Consider the following 19,917-nt stretch of genomic DNA (forward strand, 5'->3'; position numbering starts at 1 on the left):
CTGTTACTCAAGTTAAATGAAAAAAAAAACTAGATTTTTTTGAAACAATAGACAACTGATTCTTAAATAAACGGAACTCGGAAATTTTCACAACTTGTGATTAGTCATCAACAAAATTACTTCATTAAAAGTAACTCCGATTCTACACACAAGTACTCTGAAGTTGATATTCAAAGGATGCTGGAGTTCCTCATTGACAATATCTATATAGTCTTTGGAGACCAAATCTTCCAATTTTTGGAATCCGGATATTCACCATTATTTCTATGAAGCAAAATTTATTCAAAAACTTCTACAGGAGAAAAAAAAAAAACACTTGCCGTGGCCTTGAACTCGACATTCAGATATACATGTATCGACAAGGTTTTATCAATTAACAATAGTTATTTCCATTCGTATGTAGACTCGATATATCATTGTGAACTCAAATTAAAGAAATCACCGATTCTTTCACATCTTTTTCCTATTTGGATTGATTGATTGATTGCATATTGCTTTACGTCCCATTCGAGAAATATTCAATCATATAGAGACGTGACCATATACCGGTCAAGGGCTGCATATTTAGACCTTTACTCGGCACTCAATGCCATTTAGTAGTTAGGGTTCTTTATCGTGCTAACGCCTCGATTTTAAAGGTTTTATCTGAAAGACCCGCAACTTTCATTTCAATGTGCCGAGCACTTAGCGAAGGAATAGATGCAACATTTGTTTTATCGACTTTGGTCAGTCGCGGCCGTGATTCAAACACACGACCTTCCAATCTACTGACTGTCGACGACAAAAGCAAATTAACAACTGAATTTTATTACAAACGAGATGACTTCAGCTTTCCCATCGTAAGCTTTCCTTATTTATGGAGTAATATTCCGTTATCACCTGCAAATGGTGTTTACCGGTAAGTCTCCCAATTTTTGTGCTACTCAATTTTTATACAGAGGTAGCCTACTCACCTCACACATTGGTTGATGTTGCAGGGATTTCAACACCTTTTTTTTTAAATTATGCATTTCGTAAATTCGTATCCTTGATTTATTGACCATATCAGAAAATATAACATGTCACTGTGTTGTGTTTTTTGGGTGACTTATTTCGTAAGAACTGTTAGACCTTTATTTATGTACTCAATTTGAGTATACGGAGTATTGATTTTACTTAATATATTGGGCCCCATGATGGTTGTGACCAGTCAACAGGGGATATTCACTCCTCCTAGGCACCTTATCCCACCTCTGGAGTTCCCAGGGGTCCATGTACATGCTCTGTTCACATGTTTGTATATTTTGAGGTTTTTATGAGATCGATCTCTGTTCAATATCTTCATCCTTTTTCTTAAACATTTTCTAGCGTATTACTCATTGGCAAGTGACGACTTTAGTGACGTTCATTACATTTTGGAAAATTACGTTACTAGTGATGTGCATAACTAAATGTCATTGCTTTACCTTAAAACATATACCTACATGTAGATTAGAAGCTAGAATCACATTGCATTGTTAAGAATTTAGATGCAAAGAAATCCAAGCAAACAACAAAATAGACAAAATATGGGTATAAATCTTACAGAGGTCTTCACTCCTATTTTTATTTATTTACATTTCAGAAGGTGTTGTTTTATATGAAAAAAAACCCCTGCCTGACCGTTGTATGAATGTACAGGGTGTTTCAGAAAACATGCAACTATTTCCTTTCCTCATTTTATTTACATGCAAATATGATCATGCTAAAATTTTATGCCAAATTAGGCTAAAAATGTAGGAATTTTTATTGATAACAAAAATACGGCAAATAATTATCATTTCAATTAATTATGACTTCATATATGCCATCATTGAAAAACAGACACCTTGAATTTGCAATATGGAATTTACTAAGGAGCAATTAGCAGAAATTGTGAAACTATTTTATCAAAGCATGTCACGAGTTCTAGTTATGAGGACAACGAAGAAAAGGTATCCAGGATGCAAAGAGCTTAATAAATGGAAGTTATACAGAATTGTTAAAAATTTTGAAGCCAGTGGAGCAGTTGATGATCAAAGAAAGGGAAAAAGTGGAAGAGCAAAGACAACTAGAACACATGAAAACATTGAGAATGTCAAAGACGTTGTTTCAGAAACTCCTACAAAATTTTTAAGTAAAATAACCGAGCTTGTAAACGATTGTGACTCGAAAATGAGTAAATCAAGTGTATATCGGATGCTAAAATATGATTTAAATCTTACACCTTATCGAATCAGTATTATGCAGCATTTAAAACCCAGCAATATTCAGGCAAGGATGACATTTGCATCATGGGCAAAGGAACGTAACGAACATTTCTGGGATAATGCCTGGTTTTCAGATGAGGCGCATTTTTACTTGAATTCTGATGTAAATAAACAGAACATCCGCTTTGGGGGAACACAGAAACCTGATTTCTATGTAGAAAAACCTCTCCACAGTGAAAAAGTTACAGCTTGGGCGGCCCTTAGTACAAGTGGAATTATTGGCCCGTTTTTCTTCGAAGATGCAAATGGAAAAGTTGAATCTGTCAACTCAGAACGATATCTTAAATTGTTACAAAAGAAATTTCTACCTTCATTGAAGAAGAAAAGAAAGAGAATGTGGAAAATGCATGGTTTCAACAAGATGGAGCAGCCCCTCATACTGCACTATGTGTCTTGGACTGGTTAGAACAAACGTTTGGAGGACGATTCATCTCATTCAAATCAAAGAACATTTGGCCTCCACACTCACCTGACTTGAACCCTTTTGACTTTTATCTTTGGGGACATTTAAAGGGCACTGTTTATAAAAGACAACCCAAAACAATACAAGAACTCAAAATGGCCATAAAAAATGAAATCAGACTCAATACACGCGAAACTTGTGAACTAGTCATGAGAAATTTCTCACATAGGATAGATTTACTGATTCAGCAAAATGGACGCCATTTAGAACATATTTTGTAAATAAATGAAAATTTTCAAAATTTCCGAATTCTTTTGTAACTCATTATCTATTTGCCATATTTATTTTATTTTTTAAGAATAAATCTTGAAAATGTGCCTTTTAATTTGATATATTGGTGCACGGCACAGGATGAAACCCAAGTAAAATATAGTCAATCAAAATGGTTGCATGTTTTCTGAAACACCTTGTACTAGATCGAGCTAGAAAGGAAATACTTCCCACCTCTGTCTGCAAATTTTTCAGGGAATTGGTCTCTAACAATTGAAGGTTATCTTCGAGAAATATAACTGAAAGTGCCTTAATCAAAAATCAGAACGAAACTTCACCTTTTTATGTATAGTTATAGTAAACTATCAAAAAGAGAAAATGAAAAATAACGTAAACAGTTCTTTTTTTAAAATCTTATAACAAATATCTTTGCTTAAATGATACCTCTCTTACTAAAAAAAGTTATGTTTGCTTAGTAAATGAACTGTATATTTGACCATGCAATACAGCTTGGAAACCAATTGGAAAATGTTACTTTACAGTTCATTATACTTTCTTGTAATTTTTTAGAAATAGTGTGGAGTTGTTTTTTTTTTTTTTTTTGTTTTGTTTTTTTTTTTTTTGTCGTTGTTGTTGTTGTTGTTGTTTTTTTTTTATTTATTATTTTTATTTCTATTTTACGGAAGCCCGTTGAGGCCAGTTCAGAGAAAGAAATAATTTTTATTGCGTTTAAACGCAAAAGATTGCGATTAATCGCAATGTATATTGCGTTTAAACGCAAAACACTTTGCGTTTAAACGCAAAAGATAGCGATTAAACGCAATCTTTTGCGTTTAAACGCAATACTTTTGCGATTAAACGCAATACTTTTTGCGTTTAAACGCAATAATATTTTGATTAAACGCAATAATATTTGCGTTTAAACGCAATAATCCTTCCTTATAAGGATTTGCTTTGCATTTAAACACAATGATACTGTAGTTTCAAAATCAAACATGAATTAGTCAAAGCTTATAATTACATGTACTAGGACCCGACACTTCAACTTTAAGAAGATCCGATTTGTTCTGTTTCTTTTTGCAAAATTTTCCAGTTTTTGAAAATTGTAATAAAACAATGGCATCCTAACAACCTGATTGTCTTAAATGTATTAGAACCCAAAACTCTTAATGAAGTCTCTGATCAATTGCTTACGTGTATCATAACTTATAGAGAAAGTTTCAGTGGTATTAATAGCACTTGTCAATTTGATACATGTAGTACACATCGATCAATCTGTTTTCATTTGATTTTGATTTTGACCTCATATAAATCCATCACATATGTTCTTGTGTTTACTGTATGCAACCATAGGAAGGGTTATGAATGTACATTGAAGTCTAAATACTTAATCATGTTGTACGTAATTCCAACATTTCCTCAGTCCTTTCCAAAAATCCCTTTATACATGATTTAAACTTGTGACTGCAACGTATGGGACAGTTTTTTTTAGCAGAACAACTGACCGAAACTTCATTAAAAATGTAGAGAATAAGCTTAAGACATGTCTCGTTCTTAGGATTCTTTTGTTTTTACAACCCGACATTTTTTTCTCCTCTATAAATTCTTATTAGTAATTTACCTTTCAGAGAGTGTTTGCTCGGAGAAATCTGATTCTATATAGACAACACACAATTTCCTAATAAGTAAAAAGAGAAAGAAATAAAAGATATAAGTATGCGTGGGTCCATTGTTCTCTGCAAGGTTTGATACAAATGACTGCCTTTAAACACAAAGATTATTGCCATTGAACTCAAAGATTATTGCGTTTAAACGCAAAAAGTATTGCGTTTAATCGCAAAAGTATTGCGTTTAATCGCAAAAGTATTGCGTTTAAACGCAAAAATTATTGCGATTAATCGCAAAAGTATTGCGTTTAAACGCAATATACATTGCGATTAAACGCAATCTTTTGCGGTTAAATGCAATGATTATTGCGATTAAACGCAATGTTTTGCGATTAAACACAATAATTATTGCGTTGAAACGCAATAAAAAATATTTCTCTCTCTGAATTGGCCTCAACGGGCTTCCGTAGTTTTTGTTTTTGTTTTTGATTTTTTTTTGTGTGATAATTTTCAGGAGTCTATTTTCACATTCTACACGCGTATTTTTTTTTTTAAAGATTTACATTGAAAACAAATATTAGTAGCAAAACAATGTCAATCTTATATTAGAGAGATAAGATTATTTGTTTGTGGCAAACTTTCTATTCAAAGAGATATTGAAAAATATCAGTATAAGAATCTTCCGTATGGGAGAAAAAAATTTCGCAGACAAGAACTGAATATCAAATCCCATCATTTAAAAATCTTATTCTCAATAACCACTGGAGCAAGAAAGTTAAAACATGTGAAAACTTCATCACATAGTGTAGATTTAAGTTTGTTGAATTTGTGGTTCCAGGGCTATTGCGATTAATATTTAACATGGGAATATATAGGGGGGGGATCTTTCAAAAACTTCTCCCAAAGAACAAGGAAACCATGAATTGTGATATTTATTCGTAAGCTTCCAAAGGTACATGTACATATACAGTAAAGATCCATCTTTCTTTAAATCATTGCCCTTTCAGCAAGGGTTGGAGCACTTTAGATTTTGTATATACTCATTCGGCAAAACTGAACATTTAAAAAAAAATGCATTTTTTAGAAAATTGTTGGATTATGTGTACAGGTAAAGGAATATATTGCAAATATTTCTGGTTACCGGGCCACATTATTATCCTCAACCTCAGACAACCATTTGGCAACCATTCTCCAAAGTACAGTCGTATTTCACATTTACAAGCATACTTCTCTAATACTAAAGAAGCTACCGGATTAAACGTTTAAAAATATATCTGTACATGTGTAATGCATTTTTGGAGGTCGCAAATAGAGATTTTTACATAGAAGATATTAAAAAAAAAATCACTTAATAATCAATGATTATTTTTTTCCTAGAGTAGTAGGGCAACCTAAATCATGCCAAAATGCAGACTCACCAAAGTTTTGTGGAATTTTTAAGTAACAGTTCGCGGAATCGTCTACAAAAGCCTGTTTAGCAGCTGATTTTCCACTCATTTTGCGGCACGCATAATTATACTACATGTAAGATATTAAATCATTGCATAAATTTATTTAAACTGTATATTTATATAACTCTGATTTTAGTAATCTACTTAGTAATTTTTGTGGAATAGGACATTTTCATTTGGTTATATCAAAACATGTTAAATGCATTTCAATATATATTTAATAATATAATGACTGTTTATTTACAATTCTTAGGAGGGAAGCGTTTTTGAAAATGTATAAGATGTTTAGATGGGGTCGCGTGATCCCGTATTTAAGTATACTGTCTATGGAGGTTTTAAATGGAAATCATGTACTTAACACCTCACTTAAATCTACGATAAATTAATTTTAAAAATGTTGAAATTCCTTTTATTTCAATAGACACATGCATACTCAAAGAAAAGAATGTAATTTGAATTCTTTCTACACAAACAAGCATTCTGAGAGTATTGCATAAGCAATACATGTCCCCTACCGATATCCCCTTTTCTTTCTAGGATTCATTCTTATAATACCCTGTGTATGATTAGTGCCCCCCCCCCCCCCCCCAAAATGTGGACATTTCCGTAATTACTTGCTTATGAATGAAATGCCTTGGATTGTAGTCCGTCTTACAAAGACGTGTTTGACTGCCACTAGACACACATGCATGCTTTGGTCAGAAAAGCTCGTGTTAGCAGAAGAGAGTAAAAGTGTGACATGTCAAACAATGTTTTATTCATATCCAAGATTAATTATTTTACTAAAATTTTCTGGAGGAACTTATTTAATTTATATGCACAGTGATGATATGATGGTCAGAAAACCAGACAGGTAAGTTATAAATTATACAATCATGATGGTTTGTAAAGGCAAGATCAAGTATGGAACCAAGTTCGTGAGTTGACTCAGTAATCATTTGATGTAATCAAATATCAAGCAGCATATTAAATAGCAGAGTTTGCATCTTGACATCAAGATTAAAATCTCCAATAATAAGGATTTTTGAGAAGCTGTGTCTTCTTGGGTAAGAGTTTATTTGTTGAGTCAAATCTTTTATATCTTTTGCAAGAAGAGTCCATGATGTTGCTGGGGAAACAATTAATGTTTCTTTTACCACAACAGAGACCGTTTCTAGGACATTTGTATTTAGTGGAAAGATTTTAACATTATCATTGTTGATGTATATGGCAGACCCATGTTTACATTTTTTATAAATGCACTTCATCTTTTCAAACTGATATTCTGTATAGTTGTGAACATTTGTTTCTGATAAGCACAAAATATCCGGATGCTCTGCAATTTTACAGTTAAGTCAATATTAGTGATGTTCTTTTAAAGAACGCACATTTAAATATGACACTCTAAGGGTTGCTACATCAAAATCTTTCTGGAAAGTGTATGGAATGAGAAGTTTGGTAGCTTGAAGTCTACGCATTTCATCCAAAGCTGAATAATTAACTTTAATTTTCTCTGCATCAAAGGAGCATAATCTCAGGTCATTCATTGATTTGGCTCTACTTAGAAGTGTGCAAATTTGGCCTGGCATTGTGTTGTTTTTATTGTTGTGAGTGGTCATATCTCCTATCATTTCTTCAAATGTGCTGCCTTGGGCTTTGTGTACAGTTATTACCCATGCTAATGTCCCAGGAAACTGAACTCGTTCAACTTGAAGAGAGCTGCATTTGTCATTTATACTAAATGTGGCACATACTGACCGAATTGGAACAAGATCTTTGTATTTGCTTTTTGCTTTTGCTTGGCGCCCAGTACTTGCATCATCAAACTTGACATACAAAATGCCCTCCAATGGATTGGATTGTGAAAATATTCAGTTTCATTATGGTTCCTGTAGCTCCACTGACAAGTCCATCTTCTGTATCAACATTTTTGGTCTGCATGTACCTGGCATACAAGGCTACTTTAATTTCAGCCTCTAATTCTCCTGTTTCATGAGGATTACTGCTTGTTACTTGTACTGGGACTCGTTTGGTGTATATATCTCTTCTAGTATCTTGAGCCTTTATGGTAAACACTTCCGATGGCAGCAAACTTAACTGCTTCTCATTGTAGAGATCTTTGAGAGCATTTGTAAGAAATATGGAAAGGGATCCTTCAGACACATTTGAATTGTTTTCTAACTCCTTTTAGACAGTTACATCCTCTGTGGTATGTTGACCAAGTCTTACACGAGAAAAGATGTTCGCAAGCCTTGGGTCGTCTTTTTGACGAACTAAATAGCAAGTTTTAAATCTATTCTCAAAAGCAAAAAAAAAAGTGCGAAAAATCAAGTGGGACAGACTGACAGACAGACAGACGGACAGCTAGACAGACGGACGGACAGACGCAGAGGAAACCTATAGTCCCCTCCGGTTTCGCCGGTAGGGGATTAATAATGGATAAAGGTGAACAATATTGAAAATGTTAATCTTTTGAAAATATTGCAGGAGATCTCTAGCACTGAAAAAAATGGATTGGCTACACTAAAAACATTCTCCAAATCTTTTGTTACATGTAATAGCCCTCTGGGTTTAAAATTCCGACCATCGAAACTTTCGCCTTTTATATATACATGTATTGCCATTTTAGGTGGCAAGAATGATTCGATCCAGCGCGCTTCGTGCATGTCTTATATACTGTTGTGGAAGTACATGTACCTGTAGTAAAAAAAAAATATGCTGAGAATGCATGGTTTGTAATGTCTTTCGAGATGGGAGAGAAGTTAATCAATAAACACTGCACTTATTGGTGTGCAATAAATACACAGCTTTTTAAGGTAGGTCGCGGGTTTGCTTTTGTCATCAATTTTGTTACACAATTTCGACGATTTGTTTTTTTTTTTTTTTTTTTTTTTGCACATTTGATTATGACGTCAGTTACGTCACAAAGGCGACGTTGCGTTGTTTCCCGTTTAATTCTTTGAAAATGACTTCATACATATATTCTGTACGAATCAAGTGGATTAATACATAGTACGTAAACCTCGTACATGTATGAACCAAGATCGGGTATTATTAAATTACAGTCTGAATTCCGATGTGATTATGTATAATGTCTTAAAACAAACTAAAAAGGTACCAAATGAAAGGAATAATATATATCATAAGAGTTACTAAACTGCTAAAATGTCAATTCAAATGAATTAGTGTGAAAGTTACGGTATGCAAAAAGAAAGTTATCGTAGATTGCTTAGCCGAAAACTTGAAGGGTTGTATGTGCGCACGTAATTTGCAACTCAAAGGAAACGTGCGTACATTGTATTACACTATATTTGCCAATCAAATTCGCAGCGAATATATATTTATATACTTACAGGATGGAATCAATCCTCAACACTAAAAACGGGTGAAATTTAATTACATGTATTTTCCTGTTATTTATTCTGTATTCTTATCATCATCATCATCATTTGTTTACTTTGTATTTGAATCTCGTGTAGTGCTATGTATATGCAGGCTAACAAATTGTGAAATGCATTTTAAAAAATAAATTTATACAAACATCCTGACTATAAGACCTATATGACACTGTAAACAGTTGATAATTTACAAGTACATGTATCAAGTACATTAATTTTTTACCTATATAACAAAAACTGTCTATGTATAAAGCTAAGTGCAAGTGTTTTACATTTCGCGTATGAAATTTGATTAAGAAAAATCAACAAATGTTTAAGAGTTATGGCCATATACTACCTTGTGAATAATATAGAAAAAACATCGCCGGTAAACCCCCCACCCCCCACCCCCTTCCCAATTTCCTCGTATTGGGATGTTGTTATTTTTTCACCGTTTTCGAATGAAATGATCAAATTCATGTGTTATGCTTGGTATCTTGTTGAACACGAACATCCTAAAAATTAATATTTATCACTCGCGGGGTTGTTGCTGCATGTTAATTTTTATGCACAAGGAATGTTTATACCGTTCATTAGGACTTTCTGGGTAAACTATGAATTAAATTTCACAATACCTGTGTAAATAAGGTGCTGGTCATCTTAACATGTTTCCGCAATAAGTGAAATGATGAATAAAATTACATTTTGTATCTATGTCATCTTTCAGATCTTGCAGATTCCAAATGTAAAGATATTAATACTCGTATGTTAACGTGATTACGTTCAACATATGACGTTGTAGTCGTAAATAACGCCATAAACGCAACATTTTGTCAATGTAAAAGCAAACTTTGAAATTATTTAACAAAAAAAAAAAAAAAAAAAACTAGTGAGAAGACGTATTGATTGCTTTTATATCAATAGTTTTAATTTTACCTCATCTTGACATTTTGAAATTCCTGACTAGTTCGTCTATGTTTTTAAAGAGTTATCCAACCTTTTTAAAAGAAACCCTTTTCGCAAATTTTTTAAATTAGCTTAAAAACGTCATTTTTATAGTAAACCATACAAATAGTACTAAAAACTATACCGCCTTTACAGTTTTATAGCAATAAAACTACGTAAGCAAATCTAATAAAAGATAAAGATAATATGCTGTAAATTCTAAGGAACTTTATATCAAATTTTCAGGATATGTTTTCTCGTAAGAATTTTAAGCAGTAAACCCGCGACCTACCTTAAGTTGGTGGCACTGTTATCTCTGTTATCTCATTTTCTCTAGACCAGCAAGCTTCACATATGCACCAATTGAAATAATATAAAATTACTCTGATGCGTATTATTAGAGATGTGTCACTTTTTTCACTTCCTTTGATGCCTGGTTAATTCTGACCTAGTTATATTCGTTATAAATTTATCCAAGTGAATTTAATTCACTGAATCTTGTTTATATTATTATCTATTTATTTTCTTTATCTATTTATTTTTTTTTTATTTTGGTACGTCAGTATCAAAGCCCCATAAAGAAAACCTTCAGCAGTTATTGAGTTTATGTAAGCATGATCGTTATTGTAATAACCCCCTCTTTCAGAACTTTGTTTTAAGTCTTACATCTGAAAAGTTTGATTTCTGTTTTTAAAGAGATTAAAAAAAAAGTTTCATTTGTTAATTGATCCGATCAGAAAAAAAATATACACGTAAGTCAAAATTTAAAACACGGACAATATTCCTTACAATGAACTACTTATCCACAAGGTAGACTACCCAGGAGGACAATGTACGCCCCAAATTATATGTTATGTTTCTTGATTAACTCATAGATTTGTACACTGCTCCGTATGAATAAAAAAAAAAAAAAACTCTTCATGATTTTTTTTTCTGTCATTAAAATTTATGTAGCTGTTCCTTAACAGAGATATTGACTTCCAAATGAATCTAATAGCAAAGACATCTATTATATATCATACATTTAAAACACGGTCCAGAAAATGATGAATGGAATAGGGGAAAAAAAGGGTTGGAAATAAGTTACAGTTGTGAAGTCTCTCAGTTATAAATATTCGACACCTTACATTTATTTCGAAGGCCTGACTCAGATTTAAAACATAAAATAAGAACTAAAGACATTTTTGCAGATAATTTAATTTAAAAATCGTAAATATTAATCATTTAAGCAATTTATCTTCTTCACAAAAGCGGTCTTATCTAGGCGTATCACATCAGTGTCATCATGACATATTTCAATTTTATGTGCAGCTTTGATTCTCACCATTTTTTTTTTTCTTATTCTTCATTCTATAGTTAGAAGCTTAAGCTAGATTTTTTTAATCAGATAAATATACTAAACCATTAGCATATAACTTATTGCCAATGATATTTCAAAAATAAATGTTTTTAATTCAATCTTAATCATATAGCATGATAAGAGGAAGCTCTGAAATAAATTTATTTTATATAATTGTACAACTAAATATTCCTTTTCATATCAACTCAAGATTTTCAAAATGAAGCATGCTCTTGGACTTGCATTACTGTTACTTAATTGTGCATGTGTTTATAATCTTTCTATACTCACAGATGATAGTGGACGAAATATCACAGACTTGGACCTAAATAACATTGATCCTAAAAATTCAGATGTGTTCAGACAACCTTTGAACCAGGAGACACTTATTAGAATGGTTTTGGTGAAAAATGTACACGTATTGATGAAGGATATGGTCGACCTCAAGAAAAAACTTGAGTCGATGGAATCTTTACAACAGAATACAGAACAAAAAGTAATAGCCTTACAATAGGAAGTGGACGACCTTAAAAGTGAAAACAAAAAGCTTAGTCTTGAAAACAGAAAATATGAAGAGAATTTCAACCTCGTCAAGGACAACTTCACGCAGATTAAAGATCATATTCAAGACTTTGTGGAAAAATTCGAGGAGAAAAGAGTCGATTTCGAAACAAATACAAGTACAGGTCTTGGTGATTTGAAAATTGAAGTTCGATATCTCTCAGTCACACTCCTTGATCTTAATAAACATACACTTGAAAGAGACAAAATTATTCCTGATATGATGGACGAGAAGTTTAATGTTTTGTCAGCAATGTTCAACATGTCGCTGGAAACCCTGAGCGATGATTTAATAGCCACAAGCACTAAGCTGTCGAAGTCAGTTTCAAATCTGGAAAACTCCCAGAATGCAATTATAGCATCAGTAGCTGGTATGTATTTTTTTTCTTTATTTTCTACAGCTTTAACTTATATATAACTTTAAAATAAATGATATGAACATTTACTTGATAGTATATAATTTTTAATAATCTTAAGTATGACCATTGATCCTATTAAAATTTCTGTTAATTAACATGAATATTCATGAACGCAACATAATAGGTCCTTTTTTGGTGTATGGCACTGATATGCCAATGAACGGCCACGTTCACGTGGAATATAGGTATATATACTTGAGACATAGTGCATCATATATTTATGTCTATGAACTGAATGGAAAGGAATCGGCAATATGAATATCGTCGTTATATCGAAAGCACAATTTTAATAAGGGAAGGCATTCCGATGGAAAAGGGATATGAGACTATATAGTTCAAATATTGTAAACTTATTATTTCTTTTTACTATCCCATGGTCATATCTATTACCCTAATATATGTGACAATATATCGAAAACACTTTCTTTCTGATAAATATGAAATCATATGTAAATTGATCGATTGCTGTTTATTGATTGGATCCATGTTTGAAACATAACCCACTCAGCACGGCTTACAGAAAATGAATTAGTTACGGAAGATTAATTATTCATAATACATTTTTTTAATCAGAATGAGCTCAGTATTCTTTTGTAGAATTGCATAGAATTAAATTACATGAAAATTCAAGAAAAAAAATATCCGCTTTCATTTTAATTATTGTGAAAAATTTTACTTTAGATATTTTTTCTCTCCCTCAGATGATATCAACAAAACGCTGGGTGACTTAAAGACGGAAGTGAAACAATCTCAGAATGATCAACTGAAGTTGTCTGCCACTGTGTCCTCTCTATAGGTGTTCCGAATGAATATTACCAAAAACCATTGCGGTAAGTATTAACAAAAAACAAAGCAAAACAAAAACACCCCCCCCCCCAAAAAAAAAAAAAAATCTTGGTTTTAATTATCAAAACACAGAGAAAACAGGAAAAAGACTGTGAAATCATTGAAATTATTTTCACAGGTAGATTGCAATTGATAACTAACTGTATCTATAATGTGTCAGAAAATTTTATTTTTTTGTAGCAAGTTTTTAAATAAGAAAAATGGATTATTTTCCAGAGATATATTAAACTACGGAAGCCCGTTGAGGCCAGTTCAGAGAAAGAAATATTTTTTATTGCGTTTAAACGCAATAATTATTGCGTTTAAACGCAAACATTGCGTTTAATAGCAATAATCATTGCGTTCAAACGCAAAAGATTGCGTTTAATCGCAATGTATATTGCGTTTAAACGCAAAACTTTGCGTTTAATCGCAAAAGATTGCGATTAAACGCAATCTTTTGCGTTTAAATGCAATAACTTTGCGATTAAACGCAATAGTTTTTGCGTTTAAAAGCAATAATATTTTTGCGATTAAACGCAATGATTTTTTCGATTAAAGGCAATAGTTTTTGCGTTTAAACGTAATTATATTGCGATTAAGCGCAATACTTTTGCGATTAAACGCAATACTTCTGCGATTAAATGCAATATTTTTGCGTTTAAACGCAGAAATCTTTTAGTTCAAAGCAATGATCTTTGCATTTAAAGGCAGTCATTTCTATCAAACCTTGCAGATTACAGTGGACCTAGGCATACGTATATCTTTTATCTCTTTCTCTTTTTACTTATGAGGAAATTGCGTATTGTTAAGCTTTATAGAATCAGAATTCTCCGAGCAAAGGCTCTCTGAAAGGATAAATCACTAATAAGAATTTATAGAGGAGAAAAAAAAATGTCGGGTTGTAAAAACAAAGGCAACCTAGGAACGAGACGTCTTAAGCTTATTATTCTCTACATACTTCATGAAGTTTTGATAAGTTGCTCTGTTAAAAAAAACTGTCCCCTAGTTTAACCCATGTATAAAGGGATTTTTGGAAAGGACTGAGGAAATGTTGGAATTACGTACAACATGAAGCATTTAGACTTTAATGTACATTCATAACCCTTCCTATGGTTGCATACAGTAAACACAAGAACATATATGATGGATTTATATGAGACCAAAATCAAATGAAAACAGATTGATCGATGTGCACTACATGTATCAAATTGAAAAGTGCTATTAATACTACTGAAACATTCTCTATAAGTTGTGATATACGTAACACTACTGGACTTATTATCCCCTAATATTCTGATTTTTCTCTGAAAATCTGTCAACCTTTGTACTTTCACTGTACATTACTGTACTTACCTCTGTACTTCACAGTACATAACAGTACAACACTGTACAGAAGCACAGCATTTCACAGCACCTCCCTGTACTTCACAGTACACTTCCTCTGTACATCACAGTACCCCCACAATACTCCACAGTACGCAGCCACTGCTTACCACTGTACGTCACAGATACTAGCTGTACAGATAACTGATCTTCACAGTACATTGCTGTTATTCCCTGAACCCTCATACTGTACATCACAGTACATCAAAACATTCTACAGTTTATTCAGTATATACCAATGTACAACCAGTTTTACTCTGTCCTACCCTGAAAAGCTTTGTATCCTAGGAAATTTATTTAATAATCAAAAAAAAAATCTTATTTTATTTCATGGTTCCTTTTGAATACATGTATTTCTGAGAGATTAATTTTCAAAATGGATAGAGCGCCCTTGATTCTAGATATAACTGAAAATGTTTTATTTAATTGTTCTATTTTCTTTTTTTTAATACTTTTGTAAAAGTATTTTAAATGAGTTTCCATTTAACATCTGAGAAATGAGTAAACGGACATTTTAAAGAGTTTTACAATTCTTTTTAATTTATAGTTAATTAATTATATTAATCTTTTATCCACATAGTATTGCATGTTTTTTTAATTCTACATAATTGTGTACACTGAAAAGCTGGTTAAAGTCCATGTTATGATTTAGATTTCTGATTTTCAATTAATTCAACTTTTCATTTTCCTTGAATTATCTTATATGTACGGCGTACATCTACTGATAATTTTCTCTTTATATTCATTATGAAAACAGCTAGAATTAATTAATCCCTAATCGCCGTCAAACGTACTAATACCCAGCCACCCCCCCCCCCCCATTTTTCTCGACAAACTGAGAGAAATTATTGAAAATGTACCGTCTTTACTGCAATAAGTCGATAATCCTACGGCCATGTAATAAATTTAATTCAAGAATTAATTATCATTTTATTCTATTCAATACAATGGGTACGTATATCCGTATGGATGTTGCTTGCTTTATATACTTTTACTATTGATTAGAAAAACATGTTTTTAAATATTTCTCAACAAGACAAGCGCCTCTGAATTTTTTTCTCTGTGTACAATTTTTTTAATGTAAAATTATAAAGACTTGGTTTAAAATTAAGGAGTAATTGTACATGTAATTTAAATATCCCAGCTAACCCCTTTTAAGATTTCCTCGTATCCTCAGACAGATTTCTGAAATGGGTAGGAATAATGATCGTATGACGTTTGTCAGCTGTTTGTTACAGCTGATGTGGAAACACACCTCCCGCCAACCCCAACCCCTCTTTCCACCCCCACCCTTTTCGAAAAAACACTAGACACTTGGTATCAATACTTCATAATAAACGAAGTCCTTACTAAGCTTCCTTGCTGATCGAAAATAGTTCGTGAATTTTTAAATACTATATCAAACAATCGTGTCCTTATTAGGCTCTAAACCATCACATATAAGAAAACCTTTAAAAGCTTAAAATATGAATAGAATTCCCCGAATTACATAAAAACCCTAAATATCTGGTATGCATCAAAGGGATCCAATTTTATGTGTCGTTTATTTTAAATTTCTTTGACCACTTGGCAAAAACGTACTTATCATAACATTTTGTCTCAGTTTCATATCTCATTCACTGGCCCAAACGATAATCAGCGCTAAGTTTTACCGCCATCTCTCTCTCTCTAAAAATAAAGTTTTACATGTATATACAGTGCGAATAATTCCGACTGAAATTTGATTTTTTTTTTTATTTCTTCTGAACATTTTGCATGTAATTTATTTTCAAATTATGAATTTATTGAATTATTTAAATAATAATTGCAAGTTCACACAATGTACCCCATGCACATAAGAACAAGGTGTGTATTTAAACTATACTCATGAAAAAAAAAGAAGACTTAATTAGACCCTGTTACACCACCCTTTTTGTTGCTTGATATTGCCCACCCAAACTAAAAATGTATGGACATGCCCTGTCAAACCAAGTAAACAGGTCTTTCGCGGGACTGCACTTGTTTTATTTTATTAAAGTTTATATCCACACTTAAAGTTCGTTTTCTTTTATATGTTTATAGACCTATAATTAATGTAGTTCAGACGACATCACAATAACTTATTATTGTGCGATCTGTCACTTTTCAGTTCCGTAAAATGCGCATCGCACACTAAACCGATCTACCAGAAAACAGGGGGGGGGGGGGGGGGGGGGAGGATGCTAAAATAATTTTCTTTTTTCCCTTAAATGAGTTTCACATTATCAGAAATCATTTCTTTATATATATATATCTTTTGTGAAGGAAAGTGATAGATTATAAATATTTCAATTGATAATGTGTTCAATGGCTCAAACTTGTGTCCTTAACTTCGCTGTGGCCGTAATGTTGCGTAACTAACTTCATGTGAACTCCGGCGAGTGCCTTTCTGTATAATGCAGCAGTGACACCTATTGTCTTAGTGTACACTCGGATCACCTCAGTCGATTCTATCTACACACAGAGTAACATCACAGACTTTCCGATTGTTTGTTTGATAATTCCGGTATTCAACAGACTCGAAACATTTCGTAATTAGTATTACTGAAAATGAAACTTGTTTATATACATAACAAAGATTCCGACTGGACTATGAAACATCAATTAATTTTTTTTATAAAAGTTTTGGTGTAAACCTTTATGAAATTAAGACTATTAATAACCGTAATAATTGAAATAAATAGGAACGTTTTATCATGTTAAAAAAAAGAAAATATACAAATGTTACAAATCATGCCACGTAAAATAGAATGAATTCTTCTCTACATTTTAGTATAAAATATAGTATACACTATTTAATTCACTATATTTAGATTAGCGTACAAAATGTGGTCACATTAATACGACTACAATATTTTGCTGTTAAATCAGGCGAGAAATTATAAATTAAAATTATGATACAATACCGTAGCTATTGAGAGGTCAGTCGCTCACACACACAGTAAAAAAAATGCATGATTGTCTGTGTGTTAAAGTTTTGAGAGATCTGAAAAGTTTTCGCCTTAGATAGTAATTTGACACTTGTTCATTATACTTCCCCGTCCATGTATTTTATTTTTCAATTAAATCAATAACAAAATGGCATATGCACTTAACGTTACGTATTTTTTTTTATTATTTGTTATCTTCTTAATCTCGCTGGGCTTTACGCACGAATGAAAATGGACGACTAATTTTTTTGTCATACTTCCCGGTAATTGCTAGCTATTCTTTTTTTAAACAAATAAATAACTTGTATGGTTTTTCTAAGATAGCCAGGTCTCTAAACTTTCATTATAACTTTTACATCATACATGGAATCCTCAATGATCAAACTGTTATTTCTAATTCCGAAATCATTGATGGCTTGTTCGAGTTGTCTGGAAGATGTCCTTGAATCTTCACGTTTTTTAGTCACATTTCTCTCCTCCTCTAGTTGAAGATTGTTAAGTGCGGAACACGATCTCGATTTTAATTTCATATATTGAATGCCAAGTGCTATCGTATTCTGTATACGGATCTGCACATAGATATATTCTTACCTGTTTGACCGATGAAGCATTTCTTTAATTGTGAATGCATTTTCTTATGAATATATATATAAATCGTAAATTATATTAGCTTAGGGTCATATTATTGATAGTGATACATTTGGTTTGTACAGCTGATCATGAATAAATGAACTGAATTTTCATGCATAGTGTACGATTTTAAGGTATATGTCATAATATGTCCACCAGATTGATGTCAGACCCCCCCCCCCTTTTTTTCCCCATTGAACTGGGGTGCCGATGTTGACATTTTACTTTTAAAAATTCATTAAAGGTAGTAATTATAAAATTTCAAAAATTAATTTTATTTTGTTATTCTCAACTCAAGTTATGGGAAAAGAAACAAACAAAAATTCATCCAACACTTGATCTGTGGTTTGCATTTTTCGACTTACAATAACCCAAGAAAAATTATACTAAATATAGTATGTCAGCTTTTCAAATTAATCTTGGATATATTTTTTCTCTCCATATGGTCATGAAATTGACAATGATCAACTAATAGCAATGGCCTTAAATGTATATTTACAGGCTCAAAGTGCTAAAAATGTGTTTGAAGCAACTAAAAATAAATAATTAAAGAATATATTAAAAAAAATATGCGAATTCAACCTTTAAAAAATGGAATAAATAGCAATACAGCAAAATACCCTAAATAAATTTCACATTTCACGGCACTTGCAGCAAATCATAAATTAATTCATTCAATTATTTATTAATCAATCTTTCCTTTAAAATTTAATTATAAATATTAAGCTTAATGGAACCAGTGGGGAAGGGGGGGGGCCCTTCCTTTTTTTTTTTTTTTTTTTTTTTGGCTCGCTAAGGAATTCGAACAGCACGGTGCCCCTCAAACTTAAAAAAAATTATTTGTTTGCCCCCGGCAGATCCAGGGCTGTCTATCTGATTTCTCTGTCCCACGGAGCTACATGTAAATGTACAGTTCTAGTTTCCGTATAAGTATAATAACATTGTTAGTGAAATTAGGCCTTCCAATGTTATACTCTAAGGGTATGCAAAGTGTATATTGTATATGAAACACAACTTAAAGTTTGGAAACACAAACTTATTTAACACTGATTGATTACTCTTGCAATTAAATTGGCTTATCCCCCCTCTCTCTTTTACAGAGAGGTTCTGTATACTTTTATCTGAAGTGCACTTAGTCTACTATTTACACAGCAAATAACACATCAGTTGCATGTTACTTTTTTCGTCCTAATTTAATACCATAATTATAATAATTATTATCAATATTAAATTTTCAAATAACTCCCTTTGTTGTTTGTTGCTATTATATTTGAAGACTTAGAGAAAGAGAAAAAAAAATACAATCCGAATGATAAGTAAAAATAAATAAATAAATATATAAAAATATAATTTTTCATAAATAATTAAAATAATGAAAATATTCTGAAGATTTTTTTTTTTTTTTTTTGGATATCTAATTATTTGATTATGAATATCAAAATAAACGTCTCAATACGTACAATCTAAATCTGTTTGTATTTGCGTTTCTATTAATTCAAAAATATCTTAA

This window comes from Saccostrea echinata, unplaced genomic scaffold (assembly GCF_033153115.1).
Source record: "Saccostrea echinata isolate AGI-Se365-2 ecotype Australia unplaced genomic scaffold, CSIRO_AGI_Sech_v1 ptg000003l, whole genome shotgun sequence".
Classification (NCBI taxonomy): domain Eukaryota; kingdom Metazoa; phylum Mollusca; class Bivalvia; order Ostreida; family Ostreidae; genus Saccostrea; species Saccostrea echinata.